Raw genomic sequence first — 21,438 nt, 5'->3', positions numbered from 1 at the left:
TTGACCAGTGAGATATACCTGCTGGAGCGCGTGCTACGGGTGGGTGCTGCTATGGTGACCAGTGAGCTGAGATAAGGCGGGGCTTTACCTAGCAAAGACTTATAGATGACCTGGAGCCAGTGGGTTTGGCGATGAATATGAAGCGAGGGCCAGCCAATGAGAGCATACAGGTCGCAGTGGTAGGTAGTATATGGGGCTTTGGTGACAAAACGGATGGCACTGTGATGGACTGCATGCAATTTGCTGAGTAGAGTGTTGGAGGCTATTTTGTAAATGACATCGCCAAAGTGAAGGATCGGTAGGATAGTCAGTTTTACGAGGGTATGTTTGGCAGCATGAGTGAAGGATGCTTTGTTGCGAAATAGGAAGCTGACTCTAGATTTAATTTTGGATTGGAGATGCTTAATGTGAGTCTGGAAGGAGAGTTTACAGTCTAACCAGACACCTAGGTATTTGTAGTTGTTCACATATTCTAAGTCAGAACCATCCAGAGTAGTGATGCTGGATGGGTGGGCAGGTGAGGGCAGTGATCGGTTGAAGAGCATGCATTTAGTTTTACTTGCATTTAAGAGCAGTTGGAGGCCACGGAAGGAGAGTTGTATGGCATTAAAGCTTGTCTGGAGGTTAGTTAACACAGTGTCCAAAGAAAGGCCAGAAGCATACAGAATGGTGTTGTCTGCGTAGAGGTGGATCAGACAATCACCAGCTGCAAGAGCGACATCATTGATGTATACAGAGAAAAGAGTCGGCCTGAGAATTGAACCCTGTGGCACCCCCATAGAGACTGCCAGAGGTCCGGACAACAGGCCCTCTGATTTGACACACTGAACTCTGTCTGAGAAGTAGTTGGTGAACCAGGCGAGGCAGTCATTTGACCAACCAAGGCTGTTGAGTCTGCCAATAAGAATGTTGTCATTGACAGAGTCGAAAGCCTTGGCCAGGTCGATGAATACAGCTGCACAGTATTGTCTCTTATCGATGGCGGTTATAATATCGTTTAGGACCTTGAGCTTGGCTGAGGTGCACCCATGACCAGCTCGGAAACCAGATTGCATAGTGGAGAAGGTTTGGTGGGATTCGAAATGGTCGGTGATCTGTTTGTTAACTTGGCTTTCGAAGACCTTAGAAAGGCAGGGTAGGATAGATATAGGTCTGTAGCAGTTTGGGTCTATACTGTCACCCCCTTTGAAGAGGGGGATGACTGCGGCAGCTTTACAGTCTCTGGGGATCTCAGACGATACAAAGAGAGGTTAAACAGGCTAGTAATAGGGGTTGCAACAATTTTGGCAGATCATTTTAGAAAGAGCGGGTCCAGATTGTCTAGCCCTGCTGATTTGTAGGTGCCCAGATGTTGCAGCTCTTTCAGAACATCAGCTATCTGGATTTGGAGAAATGGGGGAGGCTTGGGCAAGTTGCTGTGGGGGGTACAGGGCTGTTCACCATGGTATTGGTGGCCAGGTGGAAAGCATGACCAGCTGTAGAAAAATGCTTATTGAAATTCTCAAACAATGGGGATTTATCAGTGGTGACAGTGTTTCCTAGCCTCAGTGCAGTTGCCAGCTGGGAGGAGGTGCTCTTAATCTCCATGGACTTTACAGTGTCCCAGAACTTCTTGGAGTTTGTGCTGCAGGATGCAAATTTCTGTTAGGAAAGCAAAGGTTAGCTTTTTCAAACTGCCTGTCTATATTGGTTCGTAACTTCCCTGATAAGTTGCATATCGCGGGGGCTATTTGATGCTAATGCCATACGACACAGGATGTTTTTGTGCTGGTCAAATGCTGTTGTTTGTATTACATAAAAATACCCATTGCACTGCACAGTCACAAATGAGCAGCATGTTCTAAAAACCAGTGTTGTTATTATGCTAACGTGGCATGCTAGCCTGTGGAAACTCATAAAGCCCCTGTGGCAGTCCTGTGTCATACAATAGCCTCCCTCTCACAGCACCACCACGAGCTATGGACTAAACACAAAGGCAGAAGACTATTGCTGTCAATACTATGGTCAATGCTATTTCCAGTGAAAGTGCCAGGATCTCAAGGTTGTGATGGTTACACATAAAGCCACATGACATAATGAATATGAAACATCTCTGGGGAGCATCAATGGTCCCTGAAGGTCACTTTATACTGTTTCCATGACAGCGTGTCTGGCTCCCCTTCTGGGAAAGCTTGTTGCTGTTGTGGTTTTGTTATGTAATATGATTTAAGTATTCACACACACACACTGCCTCTCTCTCTGTCGGAGAGAGGCAGAGTCTCATTCTCAGTACTCCCGGGGACGCAAACACTCACAACACGACTCATCCGCTGGGCTGGCGCAGAGACAGCAGAACACCTCCAGGGGATAATGTTTGTGCAGTTAGCAGAGTGCCTGAAGTTTTTCTCACTCACACTCTGTTGACAGCTGAGATAGTACTGTATCAGACAAGTCATGTATAAAAACTTCCAATTCAGGTTCTGTGGTAGATTAACATTCAGCTATCATTGAATCAATTATGGAATCTACCCATCCATCCATCCATCCATTGACATGATCAACACATATGAACTCACGGGTGATTGCTAGCAGTGTGGGAGTACGGTTCATCTATGCATGTCCGTTTCCATTAGCCTTCACTTTTTATTTATTTAATCTTTATTTTAGCAGGTGTCTCATTGAGATGAAAAAATATATTTTAAAAAGAGAGACCTGGACAAAATAGCAGCACACAAAGCTTCACATATTTACAACATAAACACGAAGCACCACAGTTTAAAAAACATACATTTACACATTGAGCAGCAAGACGGTGTGTTGCAACCAAGGGTCAAAACATTGACGACCCTCCACTTAATTTCCCATCATAGTGTTAGATTTAAACCTGCAATTTCAGGACCTTTTGAAGCTTGTTCCAAACATAAGTGGCAGAGAACTGGAATGCTTTCCCCCCTAGCTATGTACAGGCCTTATGCTATGTTTGTAACCAAATGAGAGGTGGAGATTTACCAGTTATGAAGTCAAAATTACCAGTTGGATGCATTCACGTGCTTTGAACTTGTTGAACAAAGCCGATTCGCTAATGTCCAACAAGCCGCGTAAACCATAAAATAAAAGTACAGCTATCACGTTTGTAAACAAATTATATTGTGTTCCAAAACCGTATGAATAGATTGCTTTAAGAAAAATAATGTTTTGTTGTTGCGTTTAACTGCTGTTTAAATGCTGTTTTAGAGGTCAGTTCATTAGTCAGCATGTAGAAAAATATCTAAAAAAAATATCTAAATATCTTACATTAGGTGATAATTCACTTAGCGTTTGTATTTTTTTCTTTTCCTTTTTCTTACCAAGCTAAATGATCTAATGATGAGTTTGCTTATTTTAACCTGATAAGCCCTAACCTAAAGTAACTTCATTAACTGATGAGATTATTAAGGTCTAATATCTTGTAAAATAAATTCAAATAAGATAAATGTGTAGTAATTGCCAAAGGGCCATTAAAGTGGATTTTCCCCAGTAGTAAGTGGTAAATTCCAACTTCCCACATGGTTACGAACACAGCATCAGTCACAGTCAACAAAACACCATGTGAGCTCAGGCGATAGTTGTCATTTGTCTGCTGGATAATGCAGATACACAGGTAAAATGGTAGCTGTCTCAGTATGGCCTTATAAACAAAAACTTAACAATGCCAGCCCACTCTCTTATAGACGGTACAGTGATGAGTGAGGGCTTTGGAGTTTGTAACGAACCTCATCGTCCAGCCTATGTAATAAGGCCACAGGGGCATACATGTACAAGATATCACCATAACCAATTACAGGCACGAAGGTAGCGGAAACAAAGCCTCCTTCTCGCTTCAAAAGAAAAAACGTCACTTATTTTGAAAATAAAAACCGAACTTGGGGGTTAGTATCACAGGAGAATCTAACGAGCAAATGGTCCCACTGAGGATGCCCCTCTGACACAGGTTAAATTACGCTCTGAAGGATGGTGGACACAGACCCTGCAAGGGGCAGCAGCATCTTCTGAGAAGCCTCCACATAGGAGGACCACAGAGCCAATAACAACAACAACAATACAAAGAAAACATCACTGGAAAGCCTCACTGGAAATACAATCTGACACCACTGCACTAGTCCTTAATGAATAAAAGTGATTTCACACCACCAGGGTCTGTTTGGCTGATGCTTAGCTCCAGTGCTTTGATGCTCCAGTGGAGCAGCACAACAGTGACATTCAGACACACCCGAGCTTAGAGGGTCGCCGCGGTTCCCTGAGCGCAAGAAGCAGGTGACACATGACTGGAAAGGTCGCTCTCTGCGTGGTCCTGCCTTCGGGTCCACCCTGCCACGGCACGTCACCAACCTCACGCAACGACAGCGGTGCCATAGCCAGGGTCATGTTGGCTTGTTACTGGGGAGAGATGAAGGAGGACACTACTCTAGTTGTGTAATCAATGTTTTTTGCCCAACAAATGAGAGCTCTGTTTGTATAGTATATCATATCCTTAGTGACTGTGAATAGAGTTTTTCATTCCAAAGAACAAACCGTGTAGCTACAGAAATCAGAGGATATTTTGCATTCAAGACCTGGCATTGAGGTTATTATAATTCCACACTCATTTTGTAATGAATAGCCTACTTAGAAAAACAGAAATTATTTATGAGGAATGTGTCTATTTCACAAGGCTAAACGTTCCTCACTAAATGAAATGGGGACATTCAGATGGCGCAACGTTCCGGATGCATTCTGGATGCTGATTGTCTGAAAGCTGTGGTACATCATACATTATACAACGGGTGGGTCTAATCTTGAATGCCGATTGGTTAATGTTCCGGATGCATTCTGGATGCTGATTGTCTGAAAGCCGTGGTACATCATACGTTATACAACGGGTGGGTCTAATCTTGAATGCCGATTGGTTAAAAGTGTATTCTAGCAGGTGTCTATTCCACAAGTTATCACCGGCTAAATCTATGACTTTAAAATGCCTATTTACTCTGTTCCATCTGACTGCACAATCCACTGTCTCATCAGCCCAGGCAGGGAAGTTATAAACTTGATCTCCACACATTATCTCACATTTCTCTTAGACTAACATTTAGTTTTCAACAGCGGAGATTTGTATACTAAAGAGAGAGCACATTTCCTATGCCAGGTGAAATCATGCCTCAGTAGCTCATTGTTATGGATGCATCCAAATAAATGTTGCAGCTTAAGCAAATGCAGCTACTGTTCTGGCTGCACTGTTTGACGTGACTGTAATTTAGCCGTAGTTGGCTAGCTAGCAAGCAAGGTAAAAGAATGTTGCAGCCAGAATGGCAATGGAACATGTAGAACAAATGACTGGGTCGCGTCTGTAGATACAGAACAAAAAGACTGAACGACTGGGTCGCGTCTCTGGCAACCGAACCAATCAAACGAAAGACCAGCCGGCTTGGGTAGCAACCCTACAGTAGATTTGTTTTCGGGACTATATCTTGTGGAAGGATGAAATAGTATAAATAAATTAATCAAAATAAAGTTTTTAATGAAAATATGTCAATCATTATTTGAATATGTTGGTAACCCTTTGTCTAAAAGTGATAATGCCCTCGTAGCCGATGTTTAAACACAGCCATGCAAAGACAAACATTGGCAGTAGAATGTCCTTACTGAAGAGCTCAGTGACTTTTAACGTGGCACCATCATAGGAATCCACCTTTCCAACAAGTCAGTTCATCAAATTTCTGCCCTGCTAAACTGCCAGCAGCATTCCATCCTGCATCCCACTGCTGGCTTGCTTCTGAAACTAAGCAGGGTTGGACCTGGTCAATCCCTGGATGGGAGACCAGATTCTGCTGGAAGTGGTGTTGGAGGGCCAGGTTTCCATCTTTTGGATGGCATGTTAAACGGGTGTCCTGACACTGTGTTCACTAAAGATCGCATGGCACTTATCATAAGTGTAAGGTTGTTAACCCCAGTGTCCTGGCAAAGTTACCAATCTGGCCATCACGGTCACCTAATCATCCCCAACTTACAATTGGCTCAATCATCCCCCCACTATTCCCCAGGTTGTTGCTGTAAATGAGATTGTGTTCTCAGCTAGTTTACCTGGTAAAATAAGGATAAAATAAATAAATAATGCTCCCCTGGTCAACTGTAAGTGCTGTTATTGTGAAGTGGAAATGTCTAGGAGCAACAATGCGAAATGGTAGGCTACACAAGCTCACAGAATTGAAATGCTGAAGCGCGTAGTGTGTAAACATTGTCTTTGCTCAGTTGCAACATCCCCCACCGAGTTCCAAACTGCCTCTGGAAGCAATGTCAGCACCAGGATGCCAGGAGAAAGCTACAAATGCATAGTGCCAACTGTAAAATTTGGAGGTGGAATAATGGGGCTGTTTTTCATGGTTCGGGCTAGGCCTGTTAACGCTACAGCATACAATGACATTCTAGATGATTCTGTGCTTCCAACTTTGTGGCAACAGTTTGGGGAATGCCCTTTCCTGTTTCAGCATGACCCCATGCACAAAGCGAGGTCCATAGAAAAATGGCTTGTTGAGATCCTTGTCGAAGAACTTGAATGCCCAGCACAGAGCCCTGACCTCAACCTCATCAAACACCTTTGGGATGAATGGGAACTCCAACTACGAGCCAGGCCTAAATGCCCAACGTCAGTGTCTGACCTCACTAATGCTGTTGTGGCTGAATGGAAGCAAGTCCCCGCAGCAATGTTCCAACATTTAGTTGAAAGCATTCCCAGAAGAGTGGAGTCTGTTATAGCAGCAAAGGGGAGACCAACTCCATATTAATGCCCATGCTTTTGGAATGAGATGTTCGAGGAGCAGGTGTCCACATACATTTGGTCATGTAGTGTATCATTTTATTCAATATTCTGGCTTGTAGATCGCTTGTAGATCGAGTCTTTTTTATTGTGACTTCGGTCAGACTGAACATTTCTGGAGTAACCATGGTAACAGTCTGATGTTTAGGCAATGTGACAGGCTGTTGACATGTTCTGCACATTCAGTTCAAATTTCACTCCAAAATCACTGCCAATATGAGAGACGGGTGTCATTCCAGCAGCCATCACCAGATCAGTCATCTTGAATTTTGTTAAATTGTATTACTGTATTTAAATGTAGTTTGGAAACATCACACAGCATCTCAAATGGCACATTTAGCTACCTAGACAACCCTGTTCCTGGGGTGATGCAGGTACTGCAGGATGACATTCCAACTAGGCACCACACCTGACCAACGGAGCTAATTGGCCTAGATGATCATGGCATTTAGATCAACATTTCTGGTGCATTGATACTAGAAAGGGAGAATAACAGGTAGTTTTAATACTTTTCCAAAGCCATTAGTGAGTGAACTAAGAAGATGGCATTGTGGTGTGTGTGTGTGTGTGTGTGTGTGTGTGTGTGTGTGTGTGTGTGTGTGTGTGTGTGTGTACAATCAGGTAGATGAAAGCGGGTTAGAGTTCAATGGGCCTTTGTTGTGGTAGGAATTATTCAAAATATTCCTACTACAGGCAATGTGTTAGGGTAATCTGCCTTGACAATTTCATCTTTCTGCTTTGATCATTGGTTGTTAGTAAGCAAGCAACATAATATATAGGCAAGCTTTACCTTGACTGGATGATGGGCATCAGCTCTTACAAAGATGTGTATTTGAAGTGCTTTGATAAATCAAAGGCTCCCCTCCATACAAAAATAACATTGAAAACACCACTTAGTTGAGTAATCTCACGCAATCAGGATCAAAAATGTTTTATACATAATGTTGCTGCTACCGTCTCTTATGACCGAAAAGAGCTTCTGGACATCAGAACTGGGATTACTCACCTCATATTGGATGAGGAATTCATCTTCAATGAGTCGAACGCGAGAGATATACTACGGACACCCGACCAGGCCCAGATCCCTTGGATTTTCTGGAAAAGGAAACGTATGTTTCGCGGAAAGAGATGAGGATGCCTTGTGAAGATCAGGCGACGGGTGGCTAATCTGCCCTTGCCTCCCATTCCGCTCCCATTCCGCTAGCTGGAAAATAAGTGGGACGTACTGAAAGCACATATATCCTACCAATGGGACATTAAAAACTGTAATATCCTATGTTTCACCGAGTCGTGGCTGAACGACGACATTAAGAACATACAGCTGGAAGTTATACACTCTATCGGCAGGACAGAAGAGCAGCCTCTGGTAAGACACGGGGCTCGGCCTATGCATATTTGTAAACAATAGCTAGTGCACGACATTTAAGGAAGTCTCAGGGTTTTGCTTGCCCGAGGTAGAGTATCTCATGATAAGCTGTAGACCACCCTATCTACATAGAGAGTTTTCAGCTTTATTTTTTGCAGCTGTCTACATACAACCACAGACAGACGCTGACACGAAAGCCGCACTCAATGAACTGTATTCCGCCATAAGCAAATAGGAAAACGCTCATCATGAGGCGGCACTCCTAGTGGCCGGGGACTTTAATGCAGGGAAACTTAAATCAGTTTTACCTCATTTTTATCAGCATGTTAAATGTGCAACCACAGGGAAAAAAATTCAAGACCACATTTACTCCACACACAAAGCTCTCCCTCGTCCTCCATTTGGCATATCTGACCATAACGTTATCCTCCTGATTCCTGGTTACAAGCAAAAATTAAAGCAGGAAGCACCAGAGTCTTGGTCTATGAAAAATGTGGTCAGATGAAGCAGGTGCTAAGCTACAGGACAGTTTTGCTAGCACAGACTGGAATATGTTCCGGGATTCTTCCGATGGCATTGAGGAAGGAGTACACCACATCAATCACTGGCTTTATTAATAAGTTCTAACCCCAAAAATTCTAACCCCAAAACTTATAAGAAATCCTGCTATGCCCTCCGATGATACATCGAACAGGCAATACAGGACAAAGATCAAATCGTACTACACTGGCTCCGACGATGTGGCAGGACTTGCAAACATTTACAGACAACAAAGGGAAGCACAGCTGAGAGCTGCCCAGTGACACGGGCATACCAGATGAGCTAAATAACTTCTATGCTTGCTTCGAGGCAAGTAACACTGAAACATGCATGAGAGCATCAGCTGTTCTGGACGACTGTGTGATCACGCTCTCCACAGCTGATGTGAGTAAGACGTTTAAACAGGTCAACATTCACAAGGCCGCTGGGCCAGACGGATTACCAGGACGTGTACTCCGAGCATACGCTGACCAACTGGCAAATGACTTCACTGATATTTTCAACCCCTCCCTGTCTGTATTACCAACATGTCTCAAGCAGACCACCATAGTCCCTGTGCCCAAGAACACTAAGGTAACTGCCTAAATGACTACCGACCCGTAGCACTCAAGTCCGTAGCCATGAAATGCTTTGAAAGGCTGGTCATGGCTCACATCAACACCATTATCCCAGAAACCCTAGACCCACTCCAATTTGCATACCACACCAACAGATCCACAGATGATGCAATCTCTATTGCACTCCACACTGTCCTTTCTCATCGAAGTGGTTGTAGTGGAGCATGTTGAGAGCTTCAAGTTCCTTGGCGTCCACATCACTAACAAACTAACATGGTCCAAGCACACCAAGACAGTCGTGAAGAGGGCACGACAAAACCTATTCCCCCTCAGAAGACTGAAAAGATTTGGCATGGGTCCTCAGATCCTCAAAAGGTTTTACAGCTGCACCATCGAGAGCATCCTGAGAGGTTGTATCACTGCCCGATATGGCAATTGCTTGGCCTCCTTACTGCAAGGCACTACAGAGGGTAGTGCGTCCGGCCCAGTACATCATCGGAGCCAAGCTTCCTCCCATCCAGGACCTCTGTACAAGGCGTTGTTAGAGGAAGGCCCTTAAAATTGTCAAAGACTCCAGCCACCCTAGTCATAGACTGGTCTCCCTGCTACCCCACGGCAAGCGGTAACGGAGCACCAAGTCTAGGTCCAAGAGGCTTCTAAACAGCTTTTACCCCCAAGCCATAAAACTCCTGAACAGCTAATCAAATGGCTACCCAGACAATTTGCATTGCCCCCTACACATTGACACATTGACTCTGTACCGTTACCCCCTGTATATAGCCCCACTATTGTTATTTACTGCTGTTCTTTAATTATTTGTTATTCTTATCTCTTACTTTTTTAGGGATTTTCTTAAAACTGCATTGTTAGTTAAGGACTTGTAAGTAGCCTTTTCATTGTAACGTCTACACCTGTTCTATTCGGCGCATGTGACAAATACAATTTGATTTAATTTGACGTACTCTTTCAGTGGCTTGTTGACATCATCTCCCTTCAAGGTATACACGATATTCCGGTACATATTTTTTCGTCCTCATTCAAACTTTTTATATTAAATCATACTGTTCAGATCTAGCATCACCTGCTATAATCCAGCTATCACTCTCTCCTTTCTGTTTTGAATGCTTTCCTGAAATAAACAAACATCTCATTTACAAAACCACTCTCCACTCCAAAGTGAAACGGATAACCAATCAGCAATTGACAGTAACTGTAGATTTGCTGGTCCTTTTTTATTTACAAGGAGTTAGCTTGCGTGAAATAAACATACTTTTTCTGTTGGTGTGCATCAGAGCATTCTAAAAAAACACTCTGAATGTTCCCTAATTTAAACGAAATAATTGAGAGCGGAAAATAGATAATATCATAGCTGCACTCAACACGGTCCTTCTTTCCCAACTGAAGTAACCGATGTGTGAAAAAGACAATATTCTTGCTCTAATTAACATCTCTTGGGAACAGAAAACAAAAGGCTTTATTTTACAGCCATGGTCCCTGCAGAATAATGACTCCAATATAGAATAGCAACTTGTTGAGAAAAACATCACAACTACTGATGGAGTTATAGACTGTATAATATTCGGGCCAAACTGTACTGTAGGTAGTCATGATTCGGTGTCCATGAAAAACAACATGATACGTTTTCACTGACTCCTTATAGTAGGTACTAAGTGCACAGTTGACGAGGTTGAGACTCCGCAGCCAAACTATTGCAGGTCATCACCGACTCTTTGAACACACTCCTCCGATGACTGCAGCTGAGATATCCTCTCAGGCCTGCGAGCTCTTCATTTCATAGCCTGTATAGAATGGCCATTATGCTCTGTCATAAAAGGACTTGAAAGGGATATCTCCACTTGCCACTCCACAGACAATCATGTACCAGGAGAAGATGGACTTGGCAGTAGCAGGATATGAGGCCATGCGATCTAAGGACTTGACGTTCGCTCAGCTTAGGGGATCAGGTAGGTTCTCAGCCCAGGGAGTGTTCTCCCACAATGCCATTGTGCAGCGGTGCACAGCTGGGAAGCGAGGATTGCGAGTGTGTCCGTCTGATCTTGTGACTTGGCCCAGTGTGCCCTTAAAACACATTAGTCTCTGGGTTTTTAGCTATAGGTTTCAGTGGGGAGCTTGACTGTGGGGTATACAGTACCCACATCCCTCATTGACTCTGCAGCATGAAGGAACAGACCCCTACAGGAGGGTTTTGACTAGGTGGTATACAGCGATGAACGGAAGTGATTGTTTTCATAGCAGGTTAGGAGAATTAAGGTAGCAGGTTTGAGAATCAGGTTAAGGTTAGGAAAAAGGTTAGCGTTAGACTTAATGCTTTCCTAACCTGCTACGAAAAGTCACTTCTGATCGTAGCTGTACTCCATCTCGTCACAACCCTGCAGGAGAGCATTCTGGTGATTAGACAGTGGTGGTTGAGCGGCTCCAGCTGACTGGCTGCAAAGCTGCAATCAGTCGGTCCTCACACTGATTTGCCTGCTGTGTGAGAGTTAGAAGGGGAAATGGGATCATGACTCAATGTTTGTTGTGGTTGACGAGGTTCATGAAAACTGTACCATTGAATGCTATTCTACCTCTTGTGAGTATTTTTGTGATATGAATTCATTCATGAAAAAGACTGTTTAGATACTAAGACATTTTCAAAAAGAATGACTGAAAGCATGCCTTTGAGCATACAGCAATATGTCTTTCACAGCATAAAAAGATGATGCATGTTATACATCTTTTTAACATCCCTGTTTAAGAGCTGAATATTGAGGCATTGTGCCACCCTTAGACCTTATCTGGTCGTACGTTGAACTCTGAGAAGGAGAGCGACTGTGTGATCGATCTGATTAGAATCATAACTAAGCAGGTTTAAACCCTGCCTCTCTGACTCAGGCAGCTAAAGAACAGTGGATCAAGAAAGGGCACCTTGTCCCCGAGGTACAATATACCCAAGATCACATCTACCTTAGTCGTTGTACTTGTTCAAAGCTACGGAGTTAAGCTTAGAATATACCAAGCCAATCTATAATAACCCACATCTAACATTTAAAATATAGTGAGTACAATACTCATTCAGTTCCATCTGTACCAGATAGGTAAAGCAGTGGTTCATGCCTTGTGTTGTCCCCCTGCATTTGTGTCCTCTCTCCTGCCACCATCTCCTCCTTCGGCACTGCTTTCCAGCCACAGTCTTGTCAGATAAATGACTGGCTTATCACTGGCTAATTTCATAATAGCCACTTATCGGTCTGCATGAGTTGGCATCACGTAATTGAAATGAGGCTGGGACATTGTCTCTCAGGAAGCCGGTGGAGAGGGTTCTTGAACAATGCCTCAGGGCCTCCAAGGAGATGTCTGTTAATTTCCTCTATCTCTCTTTCTTCCTTTCTTTCTCTCTGTCTCCCTGAGCGACGTGGACGTGTCTGCATGCCGCCGAAGCATGTATCTCGACACACAGTGGGTTGCTATTTATCCTGTCATAGCTGTATAGTGTATATGAAGCTCACTTAGTGTACATGAAGCCCACTTTAAAATGGCATTATAAAGTGGTCTGGGACTTCTACTGACACTCGTGTTTTATGAAAGACGACGTTCCTCTTTGTATTTGAATAATTTGTGTGAAAATAAGCTTTAAAAGCCTTTCCATTAGCAAAAGGTCTGAAAATGGAGCAAACCTGTTTGGCCAGTATAAAATGGTGTTTTTCGATGCACTAAAAGTCTGAGTAGTTGTAATGCAAATGGCGAAAGCAGAAATACATCTGCTAATGTCAGTCAGCAATACAGTGCGAGAAATGGTGAGAAAGTGGAAAGGCTATATGGTAATATATTTGGCTGGAAATGAATGTGGTTTAATATCCCCCATAGTGAGGCAATACGCCGCAATTCCCGTCAGTGTTCTGCTGCATCTGTGTGAAATTAAGAAAACCTGCTCAAACTTCTTAATTCAACAGATAAACAAAAGGGAGGGCATGTGGGCGTCAGCACGCTTTCAGTAAATGTACAGATTTACCTTCTTCATGAAACACCTGAACTTTCATTTTCATCACAAACTGCTGCTCCTGTTGCTGAACTTTGCAAAACACCAGACAATCTACTTGGTGATTATAGCTTCAGGCGAGAGAGATAATGAGAGGTCCACCCCTTAAGTGCAGTGACTGACAGTGAACACATCTCTCCCATTGTTCTCCAGGAAAACACCACCCCAGGTTCAGATAATTTTTCTCTCAGGTGTGGGAGTTGTGACTGTTTTTAACAGAAGCAGTTGACCATGCCTGCCGCCCACTATAACCCCCACCCATGATTTGAAATTTAAATGACAGAGTTGTCTCTCAAGCATGCCATGTGTGACAAAGCCTCCATTCAACAAAAGTATTTAATAGAGCACTTTTGAGTAATGACCCCTTTGTCCCATGTAATGAGGTAAATTATGGATAGAGTCGCATCAGGAAATTATAGTGTGTCAGTCATCTCTGTCATTTCTACTTAAACACCCGTTTGATTTGTACTGGCCTCAGATCAGCTTCCATCCCTACAGGAGTGTGTGAGGGTGTTCGTCTGGCACAAACTTCTGCATTAAGAGCAGTTTGTTGTTTGTTAGTGCATTCTTCTTCCTTTTTTACAGCACAGTCACGATTTCTAGACATTGTCGTAGAAGTGTGATGTATTGATATAAGTAATGACCTCTATTGTCCATGCTAAACCTGTGTTGAGGTGAGTGAGTACAATACCACGTACAGAGGGGTGTAGGCTAAACTACAGAGAGTTAACATGACAGTGGTTGACTGGGGTAATAGCTGTTCACTGGGGCGTGTAAGGTGAAGATAATGTGTGTTTGTCTTACAGTAAAGGAGGGGTACTGCCCAGGGGCTCCTCGAGCATCTCGGTTCCCATCAGACGTCGCTGGAGGAAGTGCCAGCTCCATTACATTAACTACTAGCCTGTTGGTTGACGGAGCCTCAGAGAATAGGAAATGACTCCAATGTCTGTAGATAGCCATGCATTATTACTGTATATACTGAAAGCTACAGGACGGTAGTTATTTGTCTCAGCCTCTGGGCTGTGGGGGTCTAACATGTTGGAGCTGTGTGACTCCACATGCCGTGTATTCTCGTTACGAGAGCCATAATTAAATCTCGAGCTAGCTGGTGTGATCACGTGTCTACCCGCCTAAAAATAACCTCACTCCCAACATACAATGGGGATAATGCCCATAGCTATAAATAGACTCACTGGAGGGCGGTAGGGGATTAAATCACCAGTTAGCGATGGCTGCCATAAGGAGGAGTTTCAACATTGAGCAATAGATTGATTCCAGTGCCGTCAGTGACATAGTAATCTGCATTGTGCAGTAATTAGTATCTGTCAGGTAAATGAGGCTCATCCCACTACTGTACTGTGCTATTCCCCACCAATGGGAATCTTCCTCTGCTAGTTGCCACAGGAATGGTTTGATTAAGATTAAAATGAAGAAAATAGGAAATGAAGGCGGGTAGCCTAGTGGTTAAGAGCGTTGGGCCGGTAGCTGAATAGTTGCTGGTTTGAATCTCCGAGCTGACGAGATGAAAAACCTGTCAAAGTGTCCTTTAGCAAGACATTTAACCATAATTGCTTCTGTATGTCTCTCTGGATAAGAGCGTCTGCTAAAATAGTTTGAATGAGTTGTTTCACATTAGCCGATAGGACTAGGGCCAATAGATGCTCAAATTGCGCAGGCGCCACTCTCAGGTCGCAGACAATACTGCTTTCATGACCAAAGACGGTGTCATTATGCAGATCCATGTATATGACATGCACCTCTCCATGGCAGCCATTTTTCTGTCCTTATTGTAGCCCATGTCCAACTCCCTATGCATTAATTCAAATGGGCCATTGAGCCCCTGCTGGAGTGTTGATAAGACTCCTTAGTGCTCCGCTAATGCAGTCTGTTGACTGCTCCTACCTGCCACAGCGAAGTCCTCATTATTAATGCATGAGGGCAATTCCACAGTAACAGAGTGATGCTGAGATTGACTTTTCACCCCAAAAAATGTATGCCAAGCAAAAACCGTTGATTGTGAAGTTTTACAAGCCACGCACCTACAGAATATGCAGATGCTTACTTTTAACAATTGCCTCTGAACATTTTACTAAAACACATTTACTCGAGGAACAGAGCAGATGCAAAGTTTGGTGACAGAATGACAGGAAAATCTCCAGTTGTTTTATGCAACCACATTTTCCAAAACACTGTTAAATATCTACTCCAAATGAAGATTCAAAGATGTCTGCAGAAAGAATGGGGTTTCAGTATTCATTTGACACCTTGATTTTGAAAAAAATCTAAACTCAGCAAAAAAAGAAACGTCCTCTCACTGTCAACTGTGTTAATTTTCAGCAAACTTAACATGTGTAAATATTTGTATGAACATAACAAGATTCAACAACTGAGACATAAACTGAATAAGTTCCACAGACATGTGACTAACAGAAATGGAATAATGTGTCCCTGAACAAAGGGGGGAGGGTCAAAATCAAAAGTAACAGTCAGTATCTGGTGTGACCACCAGCTGCATTAAGTACTGCAGTGCATCTCCTCCTCATAGACTCCTTATGCACCAGATTTGCCAGTTCTTTCTGTGAGATGTTACCTCACTCTTCCACCAAGGCACCTGCAAGGTCTTTTTACATTTTTGGGGGGGAATGGCCCTAGCCCTCACCCTCCGATCCAACAGGTACTAGACGTGCTCAATGGGATTGAGATCGGGGCTCTTCGATGGTCGTGGCAGAACACTGACATTCCTGTCTTGCAGGAAATCATACACAGAACGAGCAGTATGGCCGGTGGCATTGTCATGCTGGAGGGTCATGTCTGGATGAGTCTGCAGGAAGGGTACCACATGAGGGAGGAGGATATCTTCCCTGTAACGCACAGCATTGAGATTGACTGCAATGACAACAAGCTCAGTCCGATGATGCTGTGACACACCACCCCAGACCATGACGGACCCTCCACCTCCAAATCGATCCCGCTCCAGAGTACAGTAACGCTCATTCCTTCGACGATAAACGCGAATCCGACCATCACCCCTGGTGAGACAAAACCACGACTCATCAGTGAAGAGCACTTTTTGCCAGTCCTGTCTGGTCCAGCAATAGTAAGTTTGTGCCCATAGGCGACGTTCTTGTCGGTGATGTCTGGTGAGGACCTGCCTTACAACAGGCCTACAAGCCCTCAGTCCAGCCTCTCTCAGCCCCTCGATCAGTCTGAGCACTGATCGAGGGATTGTGCGTTCCTGGTGTAACGAGGAGAGTCGTTGTTGCCACCCTGTACCTGTCCCGCAGGTGTGATGTTCAGATGTACAGATTCTGTCCAGGTGTTGTTACACGTGGTCTGCCACTGCAAGGAAAATCAGCTGTCCATCCTGTCTCCCTCTAGCTCTGTCTTATGTGTCTCACATTATGGACATTGCAATTCATTGCCCTGGCCACATCTGCAGTCCTCATGCCTAAATGCAGCATGCACCCTGGGCATCTTTCTTTTGATGTTTTTCAAAGTCAGCAGAAAGGCCTCTTTAGTGTCAACAAGCATGTGAAACAGTGTTTAAACCCTTTACAATGAAGATCTGTGAAGTTATTTGGATTTTTGCGAATTATCTTTGACAGAAAAATGGATGTTTCTTTTTTTGCTGAGTTTATGTTGGTTATTGAACTACAGTAAGTGAAGTGGATCAAAATCAAGAACAGAATGACGGGAACAGAATGACATCATGGGTCTTTGATCTGTACTATACAGAAATACATAATTATGAATGTCATTGTCTTCACTGTGATGTATCTTAAATAGGTACACAAAGGTAAAAAATGTAATATCCTCTGTTTCATGTATTATTCTACACACGGGTTATTATTGTACTGAAATCTGCCAACCAAACAAGACCAAATTTGCAGTGGTGGAAAAAGTACTCAATTGTCATACTTGAGTAAAAGTAAAGATAGAAAATGACTAGTAGTTAGAGCATTGGAATAGTAACTGAAAGGTTGCAAGATCAAATCCCCGAGCTGACAAGATACAAATCTGTCCTTCTGCCCCTGAACAAGTCAGTTAACCCACTGTTCCTAGGCTGTCATTGAAAGTAAGAATTTGTTCTTCACTGACTTGCCTAGTTAAATAAAGGTAAAATAAAAACAGTAGCGTGAAGAAGAGTAGAGTATATTAGCGTCCAATAGAGTATTATACTCTACTCTACTTTTCTTTACTTCATGCATGCTCTACTGTACTTTACTGTACTGGGCTCTACTGTACTGGGCTCTACTGTACTGGGCTCTACTGTACTGTGCTTTACTATTATCTACTGTGCTCTACTGTACTGTACTATGATCTACTGTGCTCTACTGTACTTTACTGTACTGGGCTCTACTGTACTGTGCTCTACTGTACTGTGCTCTACAATGGTCTACTGTGCTGTACTGTGCTCGATTGTACTGTGCTTTGCTATGATCTACTGTGCTCTACTGTACTGGTTTCTACTGTACTGTGCTCTACTGTACTTTACTGTACTGGGCTCTACTGTACTGTGCTCTACTATGATCTACTGTGCTCTACTGTACTGTACTATGATCTACTGTGCTCTACTGTACTTTACTGTACTGGGCTCTACTGTACTGTGCTCTACTGTACTGTGCTCTACTATGATCTACTGTGCTGTACTGTGCTCGATTGTACTGTGCTTTGCTATGATCTACTGTGCAGTACTGTACTGGTTTCTACTGTACTGTGCTCTACTGTACTGTGCTCTACTATGATCTTCTGTGCTCTACTGCAACATATTTTTCCGACACTCCATTACCGATTTAGTAACAGAGGGACTCCTTTTAATCACTTAATAATAGTTATATTTGCCTTTACTTGTTACTTCTGTGAACTTTCAGAATTCTTCCTCCTCACGAAGGATAGAAATTAGACTATCTTAAAGATATGTAGGGTTTTGGTAACAGAATGACAAGACGGTAGACAATATTTCTTAAACTTACGGAAGGCAAGACCCATTTTCCCATCTGTGTGACCAGAAATCAAAACCCTTGTTTATTCCGCATTTTTAGAATAAGAAACATATCTATGCCTTCGTTTCCCAAAAATATAGACTCTTAGTTTTCAATGAACACCAACGTTGGTATGCTCCTACAAACTTCACATGTTGGTTCTCATGGGTCCTTTTACATGGAAATGACCATGAGCATCGGGCAGCATACTAAAGCGTCCAGAACGTTCAAGGTAAGGTCGAGCCTGAGGAGGCCCGGAAACGGCTCATAAAAAGATCTTCATTTAGTCAACATTTTTCTGCTGATGAAAATGCTAACTTGTAGTTTATTCAAGGTTTAAAAACGCTTCATAAGTTTGTAATTTCCACTTTAAAAAGTCAGACTTGATTTGCCCTAATGAATAATGTATTAACCCCCTCAAAAAAATGTCCATTAATTATTATCCGCATAATAATTCACATTTCCTTTTGCTGCAGGATTATTTTCCTGCTGTAGCAAACTGTGTCTAATTAAGATCCTACATCTCTACCTTTTTGTTTGTTTTATGAGCCATCAAACATCTCAAGACCACATAATGTGATTACACATCTCATTACACCATCCACTTTCAATAAAGAGCCTCTGGTGGCAAGTTTTGGATGCAGGGAATGTGCAATTAAGACACTCTCCGAGAGGGCCTGATCAAATCCATGGATCTGAATATTATTGTGTTCTGCTGGGGATAACCTTATGCCTGCCTGTTAGCTCTCTCTGTGTTTATGTAAGCTTGAAACCAATTCAGGCAGCTCAGCCTCTGTTTTGTAAAGGCTTGGCGTTGCCCATGACTATATTCATTTGTTACTTTGATGGCATTTCTCCTGTTAAACAACAATATTAAAAATAAAATACAAATATTAAATATATGCCATCATACATTACCTGTGGTCCTATGAAGGAGAAGGAACTCAAAATATATATATTTTTTCCATCAACTGTTGCCCAAGGATTTCCTTTGTTTTCAATGTAGATCTAAACCCCTCTTATTTGGTATGAACTGAAACACAACATCCTATCAATACTGTCAGGAAGGCACACTACAGGCACTTTGGACTTGGGTTTGGGCTGGAGGGCAAAAGTGGGAGGCATCTTCATATGGCTCCTGAAGAACGTTTCTGCTCTCAGGCAGACAATCCAGCCCCTCTTATCCCTCTCCGAAAGAGGGCGGAGACGACAGACTAGTCGATTGTATATGGTGAACATGTCTGTGGAGCCTCCTGGGCATATGGTGACTGCAGGCTCATCTCTAAGGGCATGAGCAGAGATCAGGTGGCTGGAGGTCTGGATCCACTGATAATAAGAAGTGGCTCCCCGCCATCAGAGGTGGGCCCTCAGTTCAAGACCTGTGTGCTCGGTATACCCTTAAGAGGATTGAACCCTTTAAAGCTACTTTAGTCCCCCACCACCTGCAGTTGTCTCTAAGCATTTGGTGTAAATCTGATTTACCTTAAAGGTAGGTCCAGTGAAACGATGTTGCAACGAAGAGCACTGCAGTTATTGAGATGAGCACAATGCAAGACTTTGTGTTTGTAATGTAGAGCATGCAACGGCATCTTGCTGAATCTACCTTAAAGATATAATATGGCCAGTATCACTCCAAATGATATACATTATCTGGCATTAGATGAGAAGAATGCGATATGATTGTGATAATTTCATTTAATTACCTGATTAACCTTGGCTCTTCACCTCAAGGGAGCTTCTCCTTTGAGTATTTGCTGCTTGTTTACTTGACAGACTAGATAATAATGACAGCTCCCCATTAAGTCAATCATGCACATTGTGCATACAGAGGATTGCCTCACGTTTCATCTAATGGCTCATCTCCTAAACTCAATTTCCATATAACAAAAATAAATGATTAGTATTAGTAATCTGCCAATAAAATCCCAGCACAGCGACACCAACTCCCAAGATGAGGGATGGAAAAAGATGGAGATGGAGAGAGAGAGAGAGACCAGAGAAAGAGGGATATATGGAGGGAGAGAGAAGATTAGCAAGTCAAACAGCCTGAGGAGCGGTGGGCCCTCATTGACCCAGTGCGTACCTGGGGTCACCTTGATTGGAAGGAAGAGAGAGTATAGGTTTACTGGGAGTGTATGATGCACAGCCCTGGAGGTGGAATCCAATCTGGCTGACTTCAAGCACACTTTGCCTAATTCACAGGAAATGGTAAACTCATGGCCTCTTATGATTAAAATTCAGTTGGAATGTCAGTTTGGAACCTTGCTGTTGAATGATTTCCTAAAACTCCTGTTGATGCCTATCAGTAGTTTCAGAAGAAAGTTCTTTGTTTCTGGACATGCTAAGCCTGTTATCGAACACACAAATGCCGATGCTCCAGATACTCAATAGTCTAAAAAAGGCCCGTTTTATTGCTTCTTTAATCAGAACAACAGTTTTCAGCTGTGCAAACATAATTGCAAAAGGGTTTTCTAATGATCAATTAGCCTTTTAAAATGATAAACTTGGATTAGCTAACACAACGTGCCATTGGAACACAGGAGTGATGGTTGCTGATAATGGGCCTCTGTACGATTATATAGATATTCCATTAAAAATCAGCCGTTTCCAACTACAGCTACTTGTAATTATTTGTCAGTATTATGTCCGTGGAGAATGTGTGTCACGATGAACACCTTACACATTATGTCTGGGGTTTGAACCCCGGTGACCTCTCTCTGTTGTGTCTTTTCTGTGTAAAACGGGTTTAATTATGTGAGTGAGTGCTTTGCCAGACAAAACAGATCAATGTGAAGGCCGATGGGTTGAGCCAACAGCATGCAGAGCATTACTAATAAGACAGGGCGATGATGGGAATATTTAAAGGTCTATACATTTCATAGATCAACAACGTCTCATCTCAAAGATCATCGATTACAGTTCATCATTTTGATGTCATTCCGCTTTTCATCCACATCAAGGTGTTCCTGGAGACATCGTATTGATTGGAAGAAAGAATACTTCAATAGCAACGTTGATCGCTTGAATCGTCTCTTAATTATTTTGCAATTAATTAATCTATTGTAGTCCGTGGCTGTTGTTTTGTTTGTGTGCGTATCCGAGGAACATGCTGAGTCACCTCTGGTGCGACTCTGAGTAAGGAAGCATCG

The sequence above is a fragment of the Oncorhynchus masou genome, chromosome 27 (assembly GCF_036934945.1).
Source record: "Oncorhynchus masou masou isolate Uvic2021 chromosome 27, UVic_Omas_1.1, whole genome shotgun sequence".
In the NCBI taxonomy this organism is placed as follows: Eukaryota; Metazoa; Chordata; class Actinopteri; order Salmoniformes; family Salmonidae; genus Oncorhynchus; species Oncorhynchus masou.
Note: the sequence above shows the minus strand (reverse complement) of the source record.